The 24,696-nt window shown below is 50.4% G+C and overlaps 9 non-coding genes across 9 annotated transcripts; all 9 read left to right on the forward strand.

Annotated features, from left to right (window-relative positions):
- Positions 1-1,254: 1,254 nt before the first annotated feature.
- Positions 1,255-1,416, forward strand: LOC124748933. The gene has a single exon (XR_007011710.1). It is a non-coding gene; the product is annotated as a U1 spliceosomal RNA (small nuclear RNA).
- Positions 1,417-3,580: 2,164 nt separating this feature from the next.
- LOC124748945 lies at positions 3,581-3,742 on the forward strand. The gene has a single exon (XR_007011721.1). It is a non-coding gene; the product is annotated as a U1 spliceosomal RNA (small nuclear RNA).
- Positions 3,743-5,905: 2,163 nt separating this feature from the next.
- On the forward strand, positions 5,906-6,067 carry LOC124748953. Its single transcript, XR_007011727.1, has one exon. It is a non-coding gene; the product is annotated as a U1 spliceosomal RNA (small nuclear RNA).
- A 2,162-nt stretch (positions 6,068-8,229) lies between these two features.
- Positions 8,230-8,391, forward strand: LOC124748954. Its single transcript, XR_007011728.1, has one exon. It is a non-coding gene; the product is annotated as a U1 spliceosomal RNA (small nuclear RNA).
- Positions 8,392-10,554: 2,163 nt separating this feature from the next.
- LOC124748955 lies at positions 10,555-10,716 on the forward strand. Its single transcript, XR_007011729.1, has one exon. It is a non-coding gene; the product is annotated as a U1 spliceosomal RNA (small nuclear RNA).
- Positions 10,717-12,878: 2,162 nt separating this feature from the next.
- LOC124748934 lies at positions 12,879-13,040 on the forward strand. The gene has a single exon (XR_007011711.1). It is a non-coding gene; the product is annotated as a U1 spliceosomal RNA (small nuclear RNA).
- Positions 13,041-15,202: 2,162 nt separating this feature from the next.
- On the forward strand, positions 15,203-15,364 carry LOC124748936. The gene has a single exon (XR_007011712.1). It is a non-coding gene; the product is annotated as a U1 spliceosomal RNA (small nuclear RNA).
- A 2,163-nt stretch (positions 15,365-17,527) lies between these two features.
- On the forward strand, positions 17,528-17,689 carry LOC124748937. The gene has a single exon (XR_007011713.1). It is a non-coding gene; the product is annotated as a U1 spliceosomal RNA (small nuclear RNA).
- A 5,739-nt stretch (positions 17,690-23,428) lies between these two features.
- On the forward strand, positions 23,429-23,590 carry LOC124748938. Its single transcript, XR_007011714.1, has one exon. It is a non-coding gene; the product is annotated as a U1 spliceosomal RNA (small nuclear RNA).
- The last annotated feature ends 1,106 nt before the right edge of the window (positions 23,591-24,696 follow it).

A 24,696-nucleotide genomic window follows, 5' to 3' on the forward strand; every position in this document is an offset into this window, starting at 1 on the left:
CGGTTTCGATTGCAACAGTTCCAATGAAATACTCACGTACACTAATTGCAGAGGTAGGTAGGAATAAATAAATAAATTCGTTGTTGAATCACTACATTCGGAAAAAAAAAATATACACTGTATTGTTTAATATCATTTCTTTACACTTCAGAACTGTTACTACTTCAAAAACAAGCAATTTAATTTATCCTTACTTACTCCATGTCCAAGCAAGAGGCAGAGAGGGGTGAATGTAATGCCTGCAGCAGTTTCAAATGTTTGCACATATAAAACTACTCATAGCGTCACCATAGTCATAAGATATTAATCATTTATGAAATGCCGCAAAATTAATCTGCAGCAAGCTGTGTTGCCATCAGATGGCAATGGCATTGTTTGACAGTGCTACCTAGTAGTGGTGCAGCCTAAACGAATTAATTACTTCCCCTAAACTTTTCCATCTAGCTTAAATAATGAAGCATTATACTTTCATATGCGTGAAGGAATTATCTCCACATCTGAATTAAAGAGAACACAAATTTCGTCCGAGCTTTCCAGATCGTGCTCGAGATGAACAGAAAAAAAAAAAAAAAGAAGTGTTACCTTACCTTCAAGTGTCTTCTGTTCCATCAGCGTCCAATGGGGTAAGTTGCAGTTTTTTGCTGATTATTGCCTTTCCTTAAGAGCCTGCTGACGTGATGTTTGTCCCTCGTGTACAACACCCACGAGTGCATACAGCTTCCTTAGAACATCTGATAGTCTGAGCTTGGTCCTTCGGTTGCTCAGCGACAGACAAGGGCGATTGACAATGCTGCCGTATTTCCTAGCACTATGGGCTCCCACGGAGGGAGCAAAGGTAAGAGAAATAATTGATTTTGTGGCTTGCACTGTGGCTGGAAGAAACAGTCATTCAGCAAATCTCATTTGCCGTTTTGACACCGGCCGAGAAAGAGGGCGACTTTCAGGCGGAGAGGGTGGCTCGAAGGCGGTAACCCCGACATGGCCCGCCATCTCCCGGAGGGTGCAGTAACTTAACCCCAGCAACGGCCGGCGCCGCGAGTCGCGATGTCTTCCGCACGAAAAATGCATCGCTTTCTGCAGAAGGCCGTTATTGTGCCTGTCTGCCTGCTAACTCGACGGCCAACAGCGCGTTTCTAAGGAAGCAAGTACATTCACGGCACCATGCTCTTCGCCGAATGCGACAACGTCAAGAGTTCTCGTTCCACTACGATAGCGCGACGCATTACAAATATTCGCCTGTGGCCGAGGAGAAGCATACTTACCTGGCGTAGAGGATACCGTGATCATGAAGGCGGTTCCTCCGGGGTGAGGCTTGTCCATTGCACTTCGGTCGAGCTGACCCCCGCGATTACTCCAAATGCGAGTAACTCGGGCGCATAATTTTTGGTAGTCGGGACTGCGTTCGCGCTGTCCCGGTGCTAATCTCCGTTACAATCAAAGCCTCTCCTCGTGTTGGACGATAAGTACTGACTGTGAGTAATTTACCAGCTTCTCATAACCGATGATGCCTCCACTAGAAGCGACAAAACACACTAGGAAACGGCGTCGAAAGCCAGAGCCAGCGCACTGCTCTTCAACCGCGTGGCACGCGCGCTCGTAATAACAGCGGCAGCCGCGAGATGGCTCAGGCCATCTAACTTGGCTACGATTTCCGTATTAACGGTCGAACGGCCCCTTTTAGCATTCTCTGCCCATAAACGGATTGCGCGCCAAACGTTATTCGGCGGCGCGGCATTCCCTGCAAGCACAGTGACTGCTGTGGCGCGAGCGGGCGTACAGGGGCCATCGGCCAGCCGAACGCTTTGGCGCCTGTGGCATGGTACATGAGGGGCCGGAAGCAAGCGTCTAGCGTAGCGTCTCGGGACTTGCAGACTTGCGGCACTTGAGGAGCTTGTGGGGATGTGAATCGAAGGAAATAACATGACGAGCTGCACCGAAAACGAGAAACATAGATTCTAGCCAACAGCGCCCTGTGCTCCCAGGCGAGGCGGCCACACCATCCAAGCCCAACGTCGGTGATCGGACGAGAACCGGCGTATTTGCACCCCTTTCTTACCCCGCTGCCGTTGGCGAGTGACTGCTGCAACGTGTGCTGGCAAGTCAGCTTCGGATCCTCACTTAACTTCCACACACAGTGAATATCTTCCTGGCCACGACAGTTTCCCGCCGCAGTTGACGTCTACCTGCTCCAAGGAATGGCCTTTCGTCGCAGTGGTTGTGTTTCATCTGACAACTTTGCAGGCAACCTAAAATAACGCTTGGAAATGAGCAATTAAAGCACGAGGAGGACTGACTGAAAACGGCCGCATGAAATTATTAAGCTCGGTTTCGATTGCAACAGTTCCAATGAAATACTCACGTACACTAATTGCAGAGGTAGGTAGGAATAAATAAATAAATTCGTTGTTGAATCACTACATTCGGAAAAAAAAAATATACACTGTATTGTTTAATATCATTTCTTTACACTTCAGAACTGTTACTACTTCAAAAACAAGCAATTTAATTTATCCTTACTTACTCCATGTCCAAGCAAAGAGGCAGAGAGGGGTGAATGTAATGCCTGCAGCAGTTTCAAATGTTTGCACATATAAAACTACTCATAGCGTCACCATAGTCATAAGATATTAATCATTTATGAAATGCCGCAAAATTAATCTGCAGCAAGCTGTGTTGCCATCAGATGGCAATGGCATTGTTTTGACAGTGCTACCTAGTAGTGGTGCAGCCTAAACGAATTAATTACTTCCCCTAAACTTTTCCATCTAGCTTAAATAATGAAGCATTATACTTTCATATGCGTGAAGGAAATATCTCCACATTCTGAATTAAAGAGAACACAAATTTCGTCCGAGCTTTCCAGATCGTGCTCGAGATGAACAGAAAAAAAAAAAAAAAGAAGTGTTACCTTACCTTCAAGTGTCTTCTGTTCCATCAGCGTCCAATGGGGTAAGTTGCAGTTTTTTGCTGATTATTGCCTTTCCTTAAGAGCCTGCTGACGTGATGTTTGTCCCTCGTGTACAACACCCACGAGTGCATACAGCTTCCTTAGAACATCTGATAGTCTGAGCTTGGTCCTTCGGTTGCTCAGCGACAGACAAGGGCGATTGACAATGCTGCCGTATTTCCTAGCACTATGGGCTCCCACGGAGGGAGCAAAGGTAAGAGAAATAATTGATTTTGTGGCTTGCACTGTGGCTGGAAGAAACAGTCATTCAGCAAATCTCATTTGCCGTTTTGACACCGGCCGAGAAAGAGGGCGACTTTCAGGCGGAGAGGGTGGCTCGAAGGCGGTAACCCCGACATGGCCCGCCATCTCCCGGAGGGTGCAGTAACTTAACCCCAGCAACGGCCGGCGCCGCGAGTCGCGATGTCTTCCGCACGAAAAATGCATCGCTTTCTGCAGAAGGCCGTTATTGTGCCTGTCTGCCTGCTAACTCGACGGCCAACAGCGCGTTTCTAAGGAAGCAAGTACATTCACGGCACCATGCTCTTCGCCGAATGCGACAACGTCAAGAGTTCTCGTTCCACTACGATAGCGCGACGCATTACAAATATTCGCCTGTGGCCGAGGAGAAGCATACTTACCTGGCGTAGAGGATACCGTGATCATGAAGGCGGTTCCTCCGGGGTGAGGCTTGTCCATTGCACTTCGGTCGAGCTGACCCCCGCGATTACTCCAAATGCGAGTAACTCGGGCGCATAATTTTTGGTAGTCGGGACTGCGTTCGCGCTGTCCCGGTGCTAATCTCCGTTACAATCAAAGCCTCTCCTCGTGTTGGACGATAAGTACTGACTGTGAGTAATTTACCAGCTTCTCATAACCGATGATGCCTCCACTAGAAGCGACAAAACACACTAGGAAACGGCGTCGAAAGCCAGAGCCAGCGCACTGCTCTTCAACCGCGTGGCACGCGCGCTCGTAATAACAGCGGCAGCCGCGAGATGGCTCAGGCCATCTAACTTGGCTACGATTTCCGTATTAACGGTCGAACGGCCCCTTTTAGCATTCTCTGCCCATAAACGGATTGCGCGCCAAACGTTATTCGGCGGCGCGGCATTCCCTGCAAGCACAGTGACTGCTGTGGCGCGAGCGGGCGTACAGGGGCCATCGGCCAGCCGAACGCTTTGGCGCCTGTGGCATGGTACATGAGGGGCCGGAAGCAAGCGTCTAGCGTAGCGTCTCGGGACTTGCAGACTTGCGGCACTTGAGGAGCTTGTGGGGATGTGAATCGAAGGAAATAACATGACGAGCTGCACCGAAAACGAGAAACATAGATTCTAGCCAACAGCGCCCTGTGCTCCCAGGCGAGGCGGCCACCCATCCAAGCCCAACGTCGGTGATCGGACGAGAACCGGCGTATTTGCACCCCTTTCTTACCCCGCTGCCGTTGGCGAGTGACTGCTGCAACGTGTGCTGGCAAGTCAGCTTCGGATCCTCACTTAACTTCCACACACAGTGAATATCTTCCTGGCCACGACAGTTTCCCGCCGCAGTTGACGTCTACCTGCTCCAAGGAATGGCCTTTCGTCGCAGTGGTTGTGTTTCATCTGACAACTTTGCAGGCAACCTAAAATAACGCTTGGAAATGAGCAATTAAAGCACGAGGAGGACTGACTGAAAACGGCCGCATGAAATTATTAAGCTCGGTTTCGATTGCAACAGTTCCAATGAAATACTCACGTACACTAATTGCAGAGGTAGGTAGGAATAAATAAATAAATTCGTTGTTGAATCACTACATTCGGAAAAAAAAAATATACACTGTATTGTTTAATATCATTTCTTTACACTTCAGAACTGTTACTACTTCAAAAACAAGCAATTTAATTTATCCTTACTTACTCCATGTCCAAGCAAAGAGGCAGAGAGGGGTGAATGTAATGCCTGCAGCAGTTTCAAATGTTTGCACATATAAAACTACTCATAGCGTCACCATAGTCATAAGATATTAATCATTTATGAAATGCCGCAAAATTAATCTGCAGCAAGCTGTGTTGCCATCAGATGGCAATGGCATTGTTTTGACAGTGCTACCTAGTAGTGGTGCAGCCTAAACGAATTAATTACTTCCCCTAAACTTTTCCATCTAGCTTAAATAATGAAGCATTATACTTTCATATGCGTGAAGGAAATATCTCCACATTCTGAATTAAAGAGAACACAAATTTCGTCCGAGCTTTCCAGATCGTGCTCGAGATGAACAGAAAAAAAAAAAAAAAGAAGTGTTACCTTACCTTCAAGTGTCTTCTGTTCCATCAGCGTCCAATGGGGTAAGTTGCAGTTTTTTGCTGATTATTGCCTTTCCTTAAGAGCCTGCTGACGTGATGTTTGTCCCTCGTGTACAACACCCACGAGTGCATACAGCTTCCTTAGAACATCTGATAGTCTGAGCTTGGTCCTTCGGTTGCTCAGCGACAGACAAGGGCGATTGACAATGCTGCCGTATTTCCTAGCACTATGGGCTCCCACGGAGGGAGCAAAGGTAAGAGAAATAATTGATTTTGTGGCTTGCACTGTGGCTGGAAGAAACAGTCATTCAGCAAATCTCATTTGCCGTTTTGACACCGGCCGAGAAAGAGGGCGACTTTCAGGCGGAGAGGGTGGCTCGAAGGCGGTAACCCCGACATGGCCCGCCATCTCCCGGAGGGTGCAGTAACTTAACCCCAGCAACGGCCGGCGCCGCGAGTCGCGATGTCTTCCGCACGAAAAATGCATCGCTTTCTGCAGAAGGCCGTTATTGTGCCTGTCTGCCTGCTAACTCGACGGCCAACAGCGCGTTTCTAAGGAAGCAAGTACATTCACGGCACCATGCTCTTCGCCGAATGCGACAACGTCAAGAGTTCTCGTTCCACTACGATAGCGCGACGCATTACAAATATTCGCCTGTGGCCGAGGAGAAGCATACTTACCTGGCGTAGAGGATACCGTGATCATGAAGGCGGTTCCTCCGGGGTGAGGCTTGTCCATTGCACTTCGGTCGAGCTGACCCCCGCGATTACTCCAAATGCGAGTAACTCGGGCGCATAATTTTTGGTAGTCGGGACTGCGTTCGCGCTGTCCCGGTGCTAATCTCCGTTACAATCAAAGCCTCTCCTCGTGTTGGACGATAAGTACTGACTGTGAGTAATTTACCAGCTTCTCATAACCGATGATGCCTCCACTAGAAGCGACAAAACACACTAGGAAACGGCGTCGAAAGCCAGAGCCAGCGCACTGCTCTTCAACCGCGTGGCACGCGCGCTCGTAATAACAGCGGCAGCCGCGAGATGGCTCAGGCCATCTAACTTGGCTACGATTTCCGTATTAACGGTCGAACGGCCCCTTTTAGCATTCTCTGCCCATAAACGGATTGCGCGCCAAACGTTATTCGGCGGCGCGGCATTCCCTGCAAGCACAGTGACTGCTGTGGCGCGAGCGGGCGTACAGGGGCCATCGGCCAGCCGAACGCTTTGGCGCCTGTGGCATGGTACATGAGGGGCCGGAAGCAAGCGTCTAGCGTAGCGTCTCGGGACTTGCAGACTTGCGGCACTTGAGGAGCTTGTGGGGATGTGAATCGAAGGAAATAACATGACGAGCTGCACCGAAAACGAGAAACATAGATTCTAGCCAACAGCGCCCTGTGCTCCCAGGCGAGGCGGCCACCCATCCAAGCCCAACGTCGGTGATCGGACGAGAACCGGCGTATTTGCACCCCTTTCTTACCCCGCTGCCGTTGGCGAGTGACTGCTGCAACGTGTGCTGGCAAGTCAGCTTCGGATCCTCACTTAACTTCCACACACAGTGAATATCTTCCTGGCCACGACAGTTTCCCGCCGCAGTTGACGTCTACCTGCTCCAAGGAATGGCCTTTCGTCGCAGTGGTTGTGTTTCATCTGACAACTTTGCAGGCAACCTAAAATAACGCTTGGAAATGAGCAATTAAAGCACGAGGAGGACTGACTGAAAACGGCCGCATGAAATTATTAAGCTCGGTTTCGATTGCAACAGTTCCAATGAAATACTCACGTACACTAATTGCAGAGGTAGGTAGGAATAAATAAATAAATTCGTTGTTGAATCACTACATTCGGAAAAAAAAAATATACACTGTATTGTTTAATATCATTTCTTTACACTTCAGAACTGTTACTACTTCAAAAACAAGCAATTTAATTTATCCTTACTTACTCCATGTCCAAGCAAAGAGGCAGAGAGGGGTGAATGTAATGCCTGCAGCAGTTTCAAATGTTTGCACATATAAAACTACTCATAGCGTCACCATAGTCATAAGATATTAATCATTTATGAAATGCCGCAAAATTAATCTGCAGCAAGCTGTGTTGCCATCAGATGGCAATGGCATTGTTTTGACAGTGCTACCTAGTAGTGGTGCAGCCTAAACGAATTAATTACTTCCCCTAAACTTTTCCATCTAGCTTAAATAATGAAGCATTATACTTTCATATGCGTGAAGGAAATATCTCCACATTCTGAATTAAAGAGAACACAAATTTCGTCCGAGCTTTCCAGATCGTGCTCGAGATGAACAGAAAAAAAAAAAAAAGAAGTGTTACCTTACCTTCAAGTGTCTTCTGTTCCATCAGCGTCCAATGGGGTAAGTTGCAGTTTTTTGCTGATTATTGCCTTTCCTTAAGAGCCTGCTGACGTGATGTTTGTCCCTCGTGTACAACACCCACGAGTGCATACAGCTTCCTTAGAACATCTGATAGTCTGAGCTTGGTCCTTCGGTTGCTCAGCGACAGACAAGGGCGATTGACAATGCTGCCGTATTTCCTAGCACTATGGGCTCCCACGGAGGGAGCAAAGGTAAGAGAAATAATTGATTTTGTGGCTTGCACTGTGGCTGGAAGAAACAGTCATTCAGCAAATCTCATTTGCCGTTTTGACACCGGCCGAGAAAGAGGGCGACTTTCAGGCGGAGAGGGTGGCTCGAAGGCGGTAACCCCGACATGGCCCGCCATCTCCCGGAGGGTGCAGTAACTTAACCCCAGCAACGGCCGGCGCCGCGAGTCGCGATGTCTTCCGCACGAAAAATGCATCGCTTTCTGCAGAAGGCCGTTATTGTGCCTGTCTGCCTGCTAACTCGACGGCCAACAGCGCGTTTCTAAGGAAGCAAGTACATTCACGGCACCATGCTCTTCGCCGAATGCGACAACGTCAAGAGTTCTCGTTCCACTACGATAGCGCGACGCATTACAAATATTCGCCTGTGGCCGAGGAGAAGCATACTTACCTGGCGTAGAGGATACCGTGATCATGAAGGCGGTTCCTCCGGGGTGAGGCTTGTCCATTGCACTTCGGTCGAGCTGACCCCCGCGATTACTCCAAATGCGAGTAACTCGGGCGCATAATTTTTGGTAGTCGGGACTGCGTTCGCGCTGTCCCGGTGCTAATCTCCGTTACAATCAAAGCCTCTCCTCGTGTTGGACGATAAGTACTGACTGTGAGTAATTTACCAGCTTCTCATAACCGATGATGCCTCCACTAGAAGCGACAAAACACACTAGGAAACGGCGTCGAAAGCCAGAGCCAGCGCACTGCTCTTCAACCGCGTGGCACGCGCGCTCGTAATAACAGCGGCAGCCGCGAGATGGCTCAGGCCATCTAACTTGGCTACGATTTCCGTATTAACGGTCGAACGGCCCCTTTTAGCATTCTCTGCCCATAAACGGATTGCGCGCCAAACGTTATTCGGCGGCGCGGCATTCCCTGCAAGCACAGTGACTGCTGTGGCGCGAGCGGGCGTACAGGGGCCATCGGCCAGCCGAACGCTTTGGCGCCTGTGGCATGGTACATGAGGGGCCGGAAGCAAGCGTCTAGCGTAGCGTCTCGGGACTTGCAGACTTGCGGCACTTGAGGAGCTTGTGGGGATGTGAATCGAAGGAAATAACATGACGAGCTGCACCGAAAACGAGAAACATAGATTCTAGCCAACAGCGCCCTGTGCTCCCAGGCGAGGCGGCCACCCATCCAAGCCCAACGTCGGTGATCGGACGAGAACCGGCGTATTTGCACCCCTTTCTTACCCCGCTGCCGTTGGCGAGTGACTGCTGCAACGTGTGCTGGCAAGTCAGCTTCGGATCCTCACTTAACTTCCACACACAGTGAATATCTTCCTGGCCACGACAGTTTCCCGCCGCAGTTGACGTCTACCTGCTCCAAGGAATGGCCTTTCGTCGCAGTGGTTGTGTTTCATCTGACAACTTTGCAGGCAACCTAAAATAACGCTTGGAAATGAGCAATTAAAGCACGAGGAGGACTGACTGAAAACGGCCGCATGAAATTATTAAGCTCGGTTTCGATTGCAACAGTTCCAATGAAATACTCACGTACACTAATTGCAGAGGTAGGTAGGAATAAATAAATAAATTCGTTGTTGAATCACTACATTCGGAAAAAAAAAATATACACTGTATTGTTTAATATCATTTCTTTACACTTCAGAACTGTTACTACTTCAAAAACAAGCAATTTAATTTATCCTTACTTACTCCATGTCCAAGCAAAGAGGCAGAGAGGGGTGAATGTAATGCCTGCAGCAGTTTCAAATGTTTGCACATATAAAACTACTCATAGCGTCACCATAGTCATAAGATATTAATCATTTATGAAATGCCGCAAAATTAATCTGCAGCAAGCTGTGTTGCCATCAGATGGCAATGGCATTGTTTTGACAGTGCTACCTAGTAGTGGTGCAGCCTAAACGAATTAATTACTTCCCCTAAACTTTTCCATCTAGCTTAAATAATGAAGCATTATACTTTCATATGCGTGAAGGAAATATCTCCACATTCTGAATTAAAGAGAACACAAATTTCGTCCGAGCTTTCCAGATCGTGCTCGAGATGAACAGAAAAAAAAAAAAAAAGAAGTGTTACCTTACCTTCAAGTGTCTTCTGTTCCATCAGCGTCCAATGGGGTAAGTTGCAGTTTTTTGCTGATTATTGCCTTTCCTTAAGAGCCTGCTGACGTGATGTTTGTCCCTCGTGTACAACACCCACGAGTGCATACAGCTTCCTTAGAACATCTGATAGTCTGAGCTTGGTCCTTCGGTTGCTCAGCGACAGACAAGGGCGATTGACAATGCTGCCGTATTTCCTAGCACTATGGGCTCCCACGGAGGGAGCAAAGGTAAGAGAAATAATTGATTTTGTGGCTTGCACTGTGGCTGGAAGAAACAGTCATTCAGCAAATCTCATTTGCCGTTTTGACACCGGCCGAGAAAGAGGGCGACTTTCAGGCGGAGAGGGTGGCTCGAAGGCGGTAACCCCGACATGGCCCGCCATCTCCCGGAGGGTGCAGTAACTTAACCCCAGCAACGGCCGGCGCCGCGAGTCGCGATGTCTTCCGCACGAAAAATGCATCGCTTTCTGCAGAAGGCCGTTATTGTGCCTGTCTGCCTGCTAACTCGACGGCCAACAGCGCGTTTCTAAGGAAGCAAGTACATTCACGGCACCATGCTCTTCGCCGAATGCGACAACGTCAAGAGTTCTCGTTCCACTACGATAGCGCGACGCATTACAAATATTCGCCTGTGGCCGAGGAGAAGCATACTTACCTGGCGTAGAGGATACCGTGATCATGAAGGCGGTTCCTCCGGGGTGAGGCTTGTCCATTGCACTTCGGTCGAGCTGACCCCCGCGATTACTCCAAATGCGAGTAACTCGGGCGCATAATTTTTGGTAGTCGGGACTGCGTTCGCGCTGTCCCGGTGCTAATCTCCGTTACAATCAAAGCCTCTCCTCGTGTTGGACGATAAGTACTGACTGTGAGTAATTTACCAGCTTCTCATAACCGATGATGCCTCCACTAGAAGCGACAAAACACACTAGGAAACGGCGTCGAAAGCCAGAGCCAGCGCACTGCTCTTCAACCGCGTGGCACGCGCGCTCGTAATAACAGCGGCAGCCGCGAGATGGCTCAGGCCATCTAACTTGGCTACGATTTCCGTATTAACGGTCGAACGGCCCCTTTTAGCATTCTCTGCCCATAAACGGATTGCGCGCCAAACGTTATTCGGCGGCGCGGCATTCCCTGCAAGCACAGTGACTGCTGTGGCGCGAGCGGGCGTACAGGGGCCATCGGCCAGCCGAACGCTTTGGCGCCTGTGGCATGGTACATGAGGGGCCGGAAGCAAGCGTCTAGCGTAGCGTCTCGGGACTTGCAGACTTGCGGCACTTGAGGAGCTTGTGGGGATGTGAATCGAAGGAAATAACATGACGAGCTGCACCGAAAACGAGAAACATAGATTCTAGCCAACAGCGCCCTGTGCTCCCAGGCGAGGCGGCCACCCATCCAAGCCCAACGTCGGTGATCGGACGAGAACCGGCGTATTTGCACCCCTTTCTTACCCCGCTGCCGTTGGCGAGTGACTGCTGCAACGTGTGCTGGCAAGTCAGCTTCGGATCCTCACTTAACTTCCACACACAGTGAATATCTTCCTGGCCACGACAGTTTCCCGCCGCAGTTGACGTCTACCTGCTCCAAGGAATGGCCTTTCGTCGCAGTGGTTGTGTTTCATCTGACAACTTTGCAGGCAACCTAAAATAACGCTTGGAAATGAGCAATTAAAGCACGAGGAGGACTGACTGAAAACGGCCGCATGAAATTATTAAGCTCGGTTTCGATTGCAACAGTTCCAATGAAATACTCACGTACACTAATTGCAGAGGTAGGTAGGAATAAATAAATAAATTCGTTGTTGAATCACTACATTCGGAAAAAAAAAATATACACTGTATTGTTTAATATCATTTCTTTACACTTCAGAACTGTTACTACTTCAAAAACAAGCAATTTAATTTATCCTTACTTACTCCATGTCCAAGCAAAGAGGCAGAGAGGGGTGAATGTAATGCCTGCAGCAGTTTCAAATGTTTGCACATATAAAACTACTCATAGCGTCACCATAGTCATAAGATATTAATCATTTATGAAATGCCGCAAAATTAATCTGCAGCAAGCTGTGTTGCCATCAGATGGCAATGGCATTGTTTTGACAGTGCTACCTAGTAGTGGTGCAGCCTAAACGAATTAATTACTTCCCCTAAACTTTTCCATCTAGCTTAAATAATGAAGCATTATACTTTCATATGCGTGAAGGAAATATCTCCACATTCTGAATTAAAGAGAACACAAATTTCGTCCGAGCTTTCCAGATCGTGCTCGAGATGAACAGAAAAAAAAAAAAAAGAAGTGTTACCTTACCTTCAAGTGTCTTCTGTTCCATCAGCGTCCAATGGGGTAAGTTGCAGTTTTTTGCTGATTATTGCCTTTCCTTAAGAGCCTGCTGACGTGATGTTTGTCCCTCGTGTACAACACCCACGAGTGCATACAGCTTCCTTAGAACATCTGATAGTCTGAGCTTGGTCCTTCGGTTGCTCAGCGACAGACAAGGGCGATTGACAATGCTGCCGTATTTCCTAGCACTATGGGCTCCCACGGAGGGAGCAAAGGTAAGAGAAATAATTGATTTTGTGGCTTGCACTGTGGCTGGAAGAAACAGTCATTCAGCAAATCTCATTTGCCGTTTTGACACCGGCCGAGAAAGAGGGCGACTTTCAGGCGGAGAGGGTGGCTCGAAGGCGGTAACCCCGACATGGCCCGCCATCTCCCGGAGGGTGCAGTAACTTAACCCCAGCAACGGCCGGCGCCGCGAGTCGCGATGTCTTCCGCACGAAAAATGCATCGCTTTCTGCAGAAGGCCGTTATTGTGCCTGTCTGCCTGCTAACTCGACGGCCAACAGCGCGTTTCTAAGGAAGCAAGTACATTCACGGCACCATGCTCTTCGCCGAATGCGACAACGTCAAGAGTTCTCGTTCCACTACGATAGCGCGACGCATTACAAATATTCGCCTGTGGCCGAGGAGAAGCATACTTACCTGGCGTAGAGGATACCGTGATCATGAAGGCGGTTCCTCCGGGGTGAGGCTTGTCCATTGCACTTCGGTCGAGCTGACCCCCGCGATTACTCCAAATGCGAGTAACTCGGGCGCATAATTTTTGGTAGTCGGGACTGCGTTCGCGCTGTCCCGGTGCTAATCTCCGTTACAATCAAAGCCTCTCCTCGTGTTGGACGATAAGTACTGACTGTGAGTAATTTACCAGCTTCTCATAACCGATGATGCCTCCACTAGAAGCGACAAAACACACTAGGAAACGGCGTCGAAAGCCAGAGCCAGCGCACTGCTCTTCAACCGCGTGGCACGCGCGCTCGTAATAACAGCGGCAGCCGCGAGATGGCTCAGGCCATCTAACTTGGCTACGATTTCCGTATTAACGGTCGAACGGCCCCTTTTAGCATTCTCTGCCCATAAACGGATTGCGCGCCAAACGTTATTCGGCGGCGCGGCATTCCCTGCAAGCACAGTGACTGCTGTGGCGCGAGCGGGCGTACAGGGGCCATCGGCCAGCCGAACGCTTTGGCGCCTGTGGCATGGTACATGAGGGGCCGGAAGCAAGCGTCTAGCGTAGCGTCTCGGGACTTGCAGACTTGCGGCACTTGAGGAGCTTGTGGGGATGTGAATCGAAGGAAATAACATGACGAGCTGCACCGAAAACGAGAAACATAGATTCTAGCCAACAGCGCCCTGTGCTCCCAGGCGAGGCGGCCACCCATCCAAGCCCAACGTCGGTGATCGGACGAGAACCGGCGTATTTGCACCCCTTTCTTACCCCGCTGCCGTTGGCGAGTGACTGCTGCAACGTGTGCTGGCAAGTCAGCTTCGGATCCTCACTTAACTTCCACACACAGTGAATATCTTCCTGGCCACGACAGTTTCCCGCCGCAGTTGACGTCTACCTGCTCCAAGGAATGGCCTTTCGTCGCAGTGGTTGTGTTTCATCTGACAACTTTGCAGGCAACCTAAAATAACGCTTGGAAATGAGCAATTAAAGCACGAGGAGGACTGACTGAAAACGGCCGCATGAAATTATTAAGCTCGGTTTCGATTGCAACAGTTCCAATGAAATACTCACGTACACTAATTGCAGAGGTAGGTAGGAATAAATAAATAAATTCGTTGTTGAATCACTACATTCGGAAAAAAAAAATATACACTGTATTGTTTAATATCATTTCTTTACACTTCAGAACTGTTACTACTTCAAAAACAAGCAATTTAATTTATCCTTACTTACTCCATGTCCAAGCAAAGAGGCAGAGAGGGGTGAATGTAATGCCTGCAGCAGTTTCAAATGTTTGCACATATAAAACTACTCATAGCGTCACCATAGTCATAAGATATTAATCATTTATGAAATGCCGCAAAATTAATCTGCAGCAAGCTGTGTTGCCATCAGATGGCAATGGCATTGTTTTGACAGTGCTACCTAGTAGTGGTGCAGCCTAAACGAATTAATTACTTCCCCTAAACTTTTCCATCTAGCTTAAATAATGAAGCATTATACTTTCATATGCGTGAAGGAAATATCTCCACATTCTGAATTAAAGAGAACACAAATTTCGTCCGAGCTTTCCAGATCGTGCTCGAGATGAACAGAAAAAAAAAAAAAAGAAGTGTTACCTTACCTTCAAGTGTCTTCTGTTCCATCAGCGTCCAATGGGGTAAGTTGCAGTTTTTTGCTGATTATTGCCTTTCCTTAAGAGCCTGCTGACGTGATGTTTGTCCCTCGTGTACAACACCCACGAGTGCATACAGCTTCCTTAGAACATCTGATAGTCTGAGCTTGGTCCTTCGGTTGCTCAGCGACAGACAAGGGCGATTGACAATGCTGCCGTATTTCCTAGCACTATGGGCTCCCACGGAGGGAGCAAAGGTAAGAGAAATAATTGATTTTGTGGCTTGCACTGTGGCTGGAAGAAACAGTCATTCAGCAAATCTCATTTGCCGTTTTGACACCGGCCGAGAAAGAGGGCGACTTTCAGGCGGAGAGGGTGGCTCGAAGGCGGTAACCCCGACATGGCCCGCCATCTCCCGGAGGGTGCAGTAACTTAACCCCAGCAACGGCCGGCGCCGCGAGTCGCGATGTCTTCCGCACGAAAAATGCATCGCTTTCTGCAGAAGGCCGTTATTGTGCCTGTCTGCCTGCTAACTCGACGGCCAACAGCGCGTTTCTAAGGAAGCAAGTACATTCACGGCACCATGCTCTTCGCCGAATGCGACAACGTCAAGAGTTCTCGTTCCACTACGATAGCGCGACGCATTACAAATATTCGCCTGTGGCCGAGGAGAAGCATACTTACCTGGCGTAGAGGATACCGTGATCATGAAGGCGGTTCCTCCGGGGTGAGGCTTGTCCATTGCACTTCGGTCGAGCTGACCCCCGCGATTACTCCAAATGCGAGTAACTCGGGCGCATAATTTTTGGTAGTCGGGACTGCGTTCGCGCTGTCCCGGTGCTAATCTCCGTTACAATCAAAGCCTCTCCTCGTGTTGGACGATAAGTACTGACTGTGAGTAATTTACCAGCTTCTCATAACCGATGATGCCTCCACTAGAAGCGACAAAACACACTAGGAAACGGCGTCGAAAGCCAGAGCCAGCGCACTGCTCTTCAACCGCGTGGCACGCGCGCTCGTAATAACAGCGGCAGCCGCGAGATGGCTCAGGCCATCTAACTTGGCTACGATTTCCGTATTAACGGTCGAACGGCCCCTTTTAGCATTCTCTGCCCATAAACGGATTGCGCGCCAAACGTTATTCGGCGGCGCGGCATTCCCTGCAAGCACAGTGACTGCTGTGGCGCGAGCGGGCGTACAGGGGCCATCGGCCAGCCGAACGCTTTGGCGCCTGTGGCATGGTACATGAGGGGCCGGAAGCAAGCGTCTAGCGTAGCGTCTCGGGACTTGCAGACTTGCGGCACTTGAGGAGCTTGTGGGGATGTGAATCGAAGGAAATAACATGACGAGCTGCACCGAAAACGAGAAACATAGATTCTAGCCAACAGCGCCCTGTGCTCCCAGGCGAGGCGGCCACCCATCCAAGCCCAACGTCGGTGATCGGACGAGAACCGGCGTATTTGCACCCCTTTCTTACCCCGCTGCCGTTGGCGAGTGACTGCTGCAACGTGTGCTGGCAAGTCAGCTTCGGATCCTCACTTAACTTCCACACACAGTGAATATCTTCCTGGCCACGACAGTTTCCCGCCGCAGTTGACGTCTACCTGCTCCAAGGAATGGCCTTTCGTCGCAGTGGTTGTGTTTCATCTGACAACTTTGCAGGCAACCTAAAATAACGCTTGGAAATGAGCAATTAAAGCACGAGGAGGACTGACTGAAAACGGCCGCATGAAATTATTAAGCTCGGTTTCGATTGCAACAGTTCCAATGAAATACTCACGTACACTAATTGCAGAGGTAGGTAGGAATAAATAAATAAATTCGTTGTTGAATCACTACATTCGGAAAAAAAAAATATACACTGTATTGTTTAATATCATTTCTTTACACTTCAGAACTGTTACTACTTCAAAAACAAGCAATTTAATTTATCCTTACTTACTCCATGTCCAAGCAAAGAGGCAGAGAGGGGTGAATGTAATGCCTGCAGCAGTTTCAAATGTTTGCACATATAAAACTACTCATAGCGTCACCATAGTCATAAGATATTAATCATTTATGAAATGCCGCAAAATTAATCTGCAGCAAGCTGTGTTGCCATCAGATGGCAATGGCATTGTTTTGACAGTGCTACCTAGTAGTGGTGCAGCCTAAACGAATTAATTACTTCCCCTAAACTTTTCCATCTAGCTTAAATAATGAAGCATTATACTTTCATATGCGTGAAGGAAATATCTCCACATTCTGAATTAAAGAGAACACAAATTTCGTCCGAGCTTTCCAGATCGTGCTCGAGATGAACAGAAAAAAAAAAAAAAAGAAGTGTTACCTTACCTTCAAGTGTCTTCTGTTCCATCAGCGTCCAATGGGGTAAGTTGCAGTTTTTTGCTGATTATTGCCTTTCCTTAAGAGCCTGCTGACGTGATGTTTGTCCCTCGTGTACAACACCCACGAGTGCATACAGCTTCCTTAGAACATCTGATAGTCTGAGCTTGGTCCTTCGGTTGCTCAGCGACAGACAAGGGCGATTGACAATGCTGCCGTATTTCCTAGCACTATGGGCTCCCACGGAGGGAGCAAAGGTAAGAGAAATAATTGATTTTGTGGCTTGCACTGTGGCTGGAAGAAACAGTCATTCAGCAAATCTCATTTGCCGTTTTGACACCGGCCGAGAAAGAGGGCGACTTTCAGGCGGAGAGGGTGGCTCGAAGGCGGTAACCCCGACATGGCCCGCCATCTCCCGGAGGGTGCAGTAACTTAACCCCAGCAACGGCCGGCGCCGCGAGTCGCGATGTCTTCCGCACGAAAAATGCATCGCTTTCTGCAGAAGGCCGTTATTGTGCCTGTCTGCCTGCTAACTCGACGGCCAACAGCGCGTTTCTAAGGAAGCAAGTACATTCACGGCACCATGCTCTTCGCCGAATGCGACAACGTCAAGAGTTCTCGTTCCACTACGATAGCGCGACGCATTACAAATATTCGCCTGTGGCCGAGGAGAAGCATACTTACCTGGCGTAGAGGATACCGTGATCATGAAGGCGGTTCCTCCGGGGTGAGGCTTGTCCATTGCACTTCGGTCGAGCTGACCCCCGCGATTACTCCAAATGCGAGTAACTCGGGCGCATAATTTTTGGTAGTCGGGACTGCGTTCGCGCTGTCCCGGTGCTAATCTCCGTTACAATCAAAGCCTCTCCTCGTGTTGGACGATAAGTACTGACTGTGAGTAATTTACCAGCTTCTCATAACCGATGATGCCTCCACTAGAAGCGACAAAACACACTAGGAAACGGCGTCGAAAGCCAGAGCCAGCGCACTGCTCTTCAACCGCGTGGCACGCGCGCTCGTAATAACAGCGGCAGCCGCGAGATGGCTCAGGCCATCTAACTTGGCTACGATTTCCGTATTAACGGTCGAACGGCCCCTTTTAGCATTCTCTGCCCATAAACGGATTGCGCGCCAAACGTTATTCGGCGGCGCGGCATTCCCTGCAAGCACAGTGACTGCTGTGGCGCGAGCGGGCGTACAGGGGCCATCGGCCAGCCGAACGCTTTGGCGCCTGTGGCATGGTACATGAGGGGCCGGAAGCAAGCGTCTAGCGTAGCGTCTCGGGACTTGCAGACTTGCGGCACTTGAGGAGCTTGTGGGGATGTGAATCGAAGGAAATAACATGACGAGCTGCACCGAAAACGAGAAACATAGATTCTAGCCAACAGCGCCCTGTGCTCCCAGGCGAGGCGGCCACCCATCCAAGCCCAACGTCGGTGATCGGACGAGAACCGGCGTATTTGCACCCCTTTCTTACCCCGCTGCCGTTGGCGAGTGACTGCTGCAACGTGTGCTGGCAAGTCAGCTTCGGATCCTCACTTAACTTCCACACACAGTGAATATCTTCCTGGCCACGACAGTTTCCCGCCGCAGTTGACGTCTACCTGCTCCAAGGAATGGCCTTTCGTCGCAGTGGTTGTGTTTCATCTGACAACTTTGCAGGCAACCTAAAATAACGCTTGGAAATGAGCAATTAAAGCACGAGGAGGACTGACTGAAAACGGCCGCATGAAATTATTAAGCTCGGTTTCGATTGCAACAGTTCCAATGAAATACTCACGTACACTAATTGCAGAGGTAGGTAGGAATAAATAAATAAATTCGTTGTTGAATCACTACATTCGGAAAAAAAAAATATACACTGTATTGTTTAATATCATTTCTTTACACTTCAGAACTGTTACTACTTCAAAAACAAGCAATTTAATTTATCCTTACTTACTCCATGTCCAAGCAAAGAGGCAGAGAGGGGTGAATGTAATGCCTGCAGCAGTTTCAAATGTTTGCACATATAAAACTACTCATAGCGTCACCATAGTCATAAGATATTAATCATTTATGAAATGCCGCAAAATTAATCTGCAGCAAGCTGTGTTGCCATCAGATGGCAATGGCATTGTTTTGACAGTGCTACCTAGTAGTGGTGCAGCCTAAACGAATTAATTACTTCCCCTAAACTTTTCCATCTAGCTTAAATAATGAAGCATTATACTTTCATATGCGTGAAGGAAATATCTCCACATTCTGAATTAAAGAGAACACAAATTTCGTCCGAGCTTTCCAGATCGTGCTCGAGATGAACAGAAAAAAAAAAAAAAAGAAGTGTTACCTTACCTTCAAGTGTCTTCTGTTCCATCAGCGTCCAATGGGGTAAGTTGCAGTTTTTTGCTGATTATTGCCTTTCCTTAAGAGCCTGCTGACGTGATGTTTGTCCCTCGTGTACAACACCCACGAGTGCATACAGCTTCCTTAGAACATCTGATAGTCTGAGCTTGGTCCTTCGGTTGCTCAGCGACAGACAAGGGCGATTGACAATGCTGCCGTATTTCCTAGCACTATGGGCTCCCACGGAGGGAGCAAAGGTAAGAGAAATAATTGATTTTGTGGCTTGCACTGTGGCTGGAAGAAACAGTCATTCAGCAAATCTCATTTGCCGTTTTGACACCGGCCGAGAAAGAGGGCGACTTTCAGGCGGAGAGGGTGGCTCGAAGGCGGTAACCCCGACATGGCCCGCCATCTCCCGGAGGGTGCAGTAACTTAACCCCAGCAACGGCCGGCGCCGCGAGTCGCGATGTCTTCCGCACGAAAAATGCATCGCTTTCTGCAGAAGGCCGTTATTGTGCCTGTCTGCCTGCTAACTCGACGGCCAACAGCGCGTTTCTAAGGAAGCAAGTACATTCACGGCACCATGCTCTTCGCCGAATGCGACAACGTCAAGAGTTCTCGTTCCACTACGATAGCGCGACGCATTACAAATATTCGCCTGTGGCCGAGGAGAAGCCAGGTTCCTCACCATTGTCCTCCAAAACGTCCATCCCTTTCAGCGCCCCCACACCCTCCAACAGATCTCCCTCGCCGCCCGTTCCATATTCCACCTTAAAATGTACGCCACCTTTTCCAATAACCAGGCCCATTTCACCTTCTCCCGCCTTGACACCCTCGTATAAGTCCTTATCATGGCGCGACAGCATCGTATCCTTTTCAACAATATCCGCTCCCTTCCCGCCAACAAGAACCTCTTCCTGCACACCCTTGCTACCCACCGTGTGGATGCCTTCCTCCTCAACGAAACCTTCCTCCAACCCCACCACTCCATCCACACCTCCCCCTATCTCCTCCACCGCTCCGATAATCCCCTCCCAGTTGCGCGTGGCGGAGTTGCCATTGGCCACCACCGCCAGATCCCCGTTCGGCTCCAGCCTCTCCTTCCCGACCCCACCGAACACCTGATCCTTAGTCTCTTCTTCCCCGGCCTTACCATTACCTGTGCCACCATCTATGTCCGCCCCAACGCCCCTCTTCCTTTCGACTTCCTCTCCCACATCGACCGTACCTTCTCCTCCTATGTGATCGCCGCTGACCTCAACATCCATAGTCGCTCCGCTGCCCAGTTACGGCGGTGGCATCGGTTCCTCTCCTCCCTTCAAGGCGACCTCATCCCCATCCCCCAGCACACTCGTCCCGAATCCAACTCCACTCCCGATGTTATCCTCTCCTCCCCCAACCTCCTTGGTCGCATTCCGGTGGATGTCCTGGAGCCTATTGGTAGCGACCATCTCCCTGTCCTCCTCTCAGACGGCCGTCGCCCCCGCCCCGACCCTCGTCATGACCCTCCCCCTAAGTACATCCATGACTATTCCCGTGCCGACTGGAATGCCTACCGGGATACCCTCTCCACTCAGGTCGATAGCCACCCTCTCGCCTACCGCCGTCCCGATGATGTCACCCATGCCGCCTCCTTTCTCCAGCAGACCTTGTCTGAGGCCGTGGAGGCCCACGTCCCTACTGTTGCCATCCACCCCCACCGTCCTACCTTACCACCACAGGCCGTCCTCCTCCTCCGTGAATCCCGTCGTCTCTACCGTGCCTTCCTCCGCACGCGTGACCCGGACACCCTACGACGCCACCGGCAACTACAGCGACACATTCGAAATTTGCTCGCGGCCAAGAAACGCCGGGACTGGCGACAGACATGCACCCGTTTAACTGCTACCCTCCCTATAAACTCGTCCAAGTTCTGGACCGCTTTCCGTCGCCTTACCGGAACTAAACCCTCCCCCTACTATCCTCTTCTCCACGATGATCACCCCTTCCCTGACGCCCTTAGTAAGGCCAATCACTTTGCCTCCTACCTGTCCGATGTGTTTTCCATCCCTGATGATCCCCAGTTCGATTACTCCCTCTTCCCAGATATCCGCGATCGAACTGACACCTCTGTCCCTCCCCTCGCTCCTGGTTTCCAGTACTTGGACCACATTCCACACACGGACCTTAATGCCCCCATCACCACACAAGATCTCATCAATACACTCCGCACCAAACGCAACACCGCTCCTGGTCACGATCGTGTCACCTACCGTCACCTTCGTGAAGCTCCTGTCTCTTTTCTCTCCACCCTGGCCAGGCTCTACAATGTAGTCCTGTCCACCGGTTACTACCCCGACCTGTGGAAAACCTCCCGTATCCTCATGTTCCTCAAACCTGGCAAACCGCCGTCCGCCGTCTCCTCCTACCGTCCCATCAGCCTTACCTCGGTCTTCAGCAAGGTCCTGGAATCTATCCTCACCCGCCGCATCCACCAGCATCTCCGCCAGCACCGCCTCCTCCCCGTTACCCAGTGTGGCTTTCGGCCGTCCTTCTCTTCTGACGATCTTCTCCTTCACCTCACTCATCTCCTTTCCGAACAGCTCAATTCCCGTCGCTCCGCAATCTTCCTCTCTCTTGACCTCGAACGCGCATATGACCGCGTATGGCATTCCGGTCTCCTCTTCAAGCTCCAAACCTTCGCCCTTCCCACTAACTATGTTCGTCTGATCGGTTCCTTTCTCTCCCGCCGTCCTTCCTATGTCACCATCCATAACACCGATTCCTACACCTTTTTCCCCTCCGCCGGTGTGCCCCAAGGCTCCGTCCTCTCCCCCCTTCTGTACTTGTTGTACACGGCGGACATGCCGCCGCCGTCACCCCCCGTCCACCTTCTCCAGTTTGCCGATGACACCGCCTTCCTTGCCCTTGCCCCCACCCTGCGACGCTCCCAACACCTTCTCCAATCCCATCTTGACCGGTTCACCGCTTGGTGCAACCAGTGGTTGCTCAAGGTCAATCCTTCCAAAACCCAGGCGATCATTGTAGGCAAAACCACTCCCTCCTTCCGCCTCCTTGATTTCTATCTCACCGTTTATGGCCGTCCCATCGCTCTCACCCCCACCCTTAAGTACCTTGGCGTCACCCTCGACCGTCGCCTCTCCTGGACTCCCCATCTCCAGACAATCCAAGCCAAGGCACGTTCCCGACTCCGTCTCCTCAAGCTCCTTTCCGGCCGAACGTGGGGTCTGGACCCCTCCACCATCCTCCACACCTATAAGTCCCTCATCCGCCCTATCCTCTGTTACGCCCATCCCGCCTGGATCTCCGCCCCCCCTTCCTTTTATAAATCCCTCCAAATCCTTGAACGCCATGCTCTCCGCCTTGCCTATCGCATCCGTCTCCCTTCCCCCACGCGGATCCTGTATGACCTTATCCCCTTCCCCCACCTCCTCCTCTTCCTCGAAAGGATACGAATCCTATACACCTCCCGTAAACTCGATCCTCCTCACCCGCTAGTCTCCCCGATCCTCTCCCACCCCCGCCCGCTGCCACGCCTGTACTCCCACGTCCCACCCGGTCTCCATCTCTCCACCCTCCTTACCCTCTCCCAAGGTGGCTTCCGCCAGCTCCCCCTCCCTGATGATGCCCTCCTCCCCTCCATCTACCCCTCCTACCAACTTTGATCCTCCCACCCTCCTCCTGTGCTTGCTCCTCGGGGCACCCTCCCTCCCTTCTCTCCCTTTTCCCTCCCTCCTCCTTTTCTCGTCCCTCGTCCCCCGGGCCCCCCCCTCCCCTGTCCCTATCCTCCTGTCCCCGTCTCCTAAGCCATGGCATCCTCTTTTCCTCCCCTCTCCCCCTCCTCATCCCTGTTGCCCTCTTGGCAGGTCCCCGGACTCGCACACGCTCAGTGGACATTCGCGCGCCGGAGATCACCGCCATCAGTGTATCGTGTGTGCCGTCATGTTTAGTGTTCAGTGTTTACCGTCACACTCCATCGTTCACCAGTGCCATCGTCTCCTTCAGTGTTTGTGCGTCGTCTCAACAGTTTGCAGTGTGGCTTATCGTCGAGTGTGAACGGCTCCGTGTTTGTTTCTCTGTGTCTCCTGTTTTATTGCCCACCATTTTGTAACTTTTATGTTTTTCTCCTGTTTTTGCTGATTGTACCTTCTATGGCTGAAGAGCAGCGTAGTATGCTGCTGACAGCCTGCCTGCTGTCCAGGCTTTAAAATAACAATAAAGTAAAAAAAAAAAAAAAAAACCGAGGAGAAGCATACTTACCTGGCGTAGAGGATACCGTGATCATGAAGGCGGTTCCTCCGGGGTGAGGCTTGTCCATTGCACTTCGGTCGAGCTGACCCCCGCGATTACTCCAAATGCGAGTAACTCGGGCGCATAATTTTTGGTAGTCGGGACTGCGTTCGCGCTGTCCCGGTGCTAATCTCCGTTACAATCAAAGCCTCTCCTCGTGTTGGACGATAAGTACTGACTGTGAGTAATTTACCAGCTTCTCATAACCGATGATGCCTCCACTAGAAGCGACAAAACACACTAGGAAACGGCGTCGAAAGCCAGAGCCAGCGCACTGCTCTTCAACCGCGTGGCACGCGCGCTCGTAATAGCAGCGGCAGCCGCGAGATGGCTCAGGCCATCCAACTTGGCTACGATTTCCGTATTAACGGTCGAACGGCCCCTTTTAGCATTCTCTGTCCATAAACGGATTGCGCGCCAAACGTTATTCGGCGGCGCGACATTCCCTGCAAGCACAGTGACTGCTGTGGCGCGAGCGGGCGTACAGGGGCCATCGGCCAGCCGAACGCTTTGGCGCCGGTGGCATGGTACATGAGGGGCCGGAAGCAAGCGTCTAGCGTAGCGTCTCGGGACTTGCAGACTTGCGGCACTTGAGGAGCTTGTGGGGATGTGAATCGAAGGAAATAACATGACGAGCTGCACCGAAAACGAGAAACATAGATTCTAGCCAACAGCGCCCTGTGCTCCCAGGCGAGGCGGCCACCCATCCAAGCCCAACGTCGGTGATCGGACGAGAACCGGCGTATTTGCACCCCTTTCTTACCCCGCTGCCGTTGGCGAGTGACTGCTGCAACGTGTGCTGGCAAGTCAGCTTCGGATCCTCACTTAACTTCCACACACAGTGAATATCTTCCTGGCCACGACAGTTTCCCGCCGCAGTTGACGTCTACCTGCTCCAAGGAATGGCCTTTCGTCGCAGTGGTTGTGTTTCATCTGACAACTTTGCAGGCAACCTAAAATAACGCTTGGAAATGAGCAATTAAAGCACGAGGAGGACTGACTGAAAACGGCCGCATGAAATTATTAAGCTCGGTTTCGATTGCAACAGTTCCAATGAAATACTCACGTACACTAATTGCAGAGGTAGGTAGGAATAAATAAATAAATTCGTTGTTGAATCACTACATTCGGAAAAAAAAAAAATGTACACTGTATTGTTTAATATCATTTCTTTACACTTCAGAACTGTTACTACTTCAAAAACAAGCAATTTAATTTATCCTTACTTAC

Source organism: Schistocerca piceifrons, unplaced genomic scaffold (assembly GCF_021461385.2).
Source record: "Schistocerca piceifrons isolate TAMUIC-IGC-003096 unplaced genomic scaffold, iqSchPice1.1 HiC_scaffold_423, whole genome shotgun sequence".
Classification (NCBI taxonomy): Eukaryota; Metazoa; Arthropoda; class Insecta; order Orthoptera; family Acrididae; genus Schistocerca; species Schistocerca piceifrons.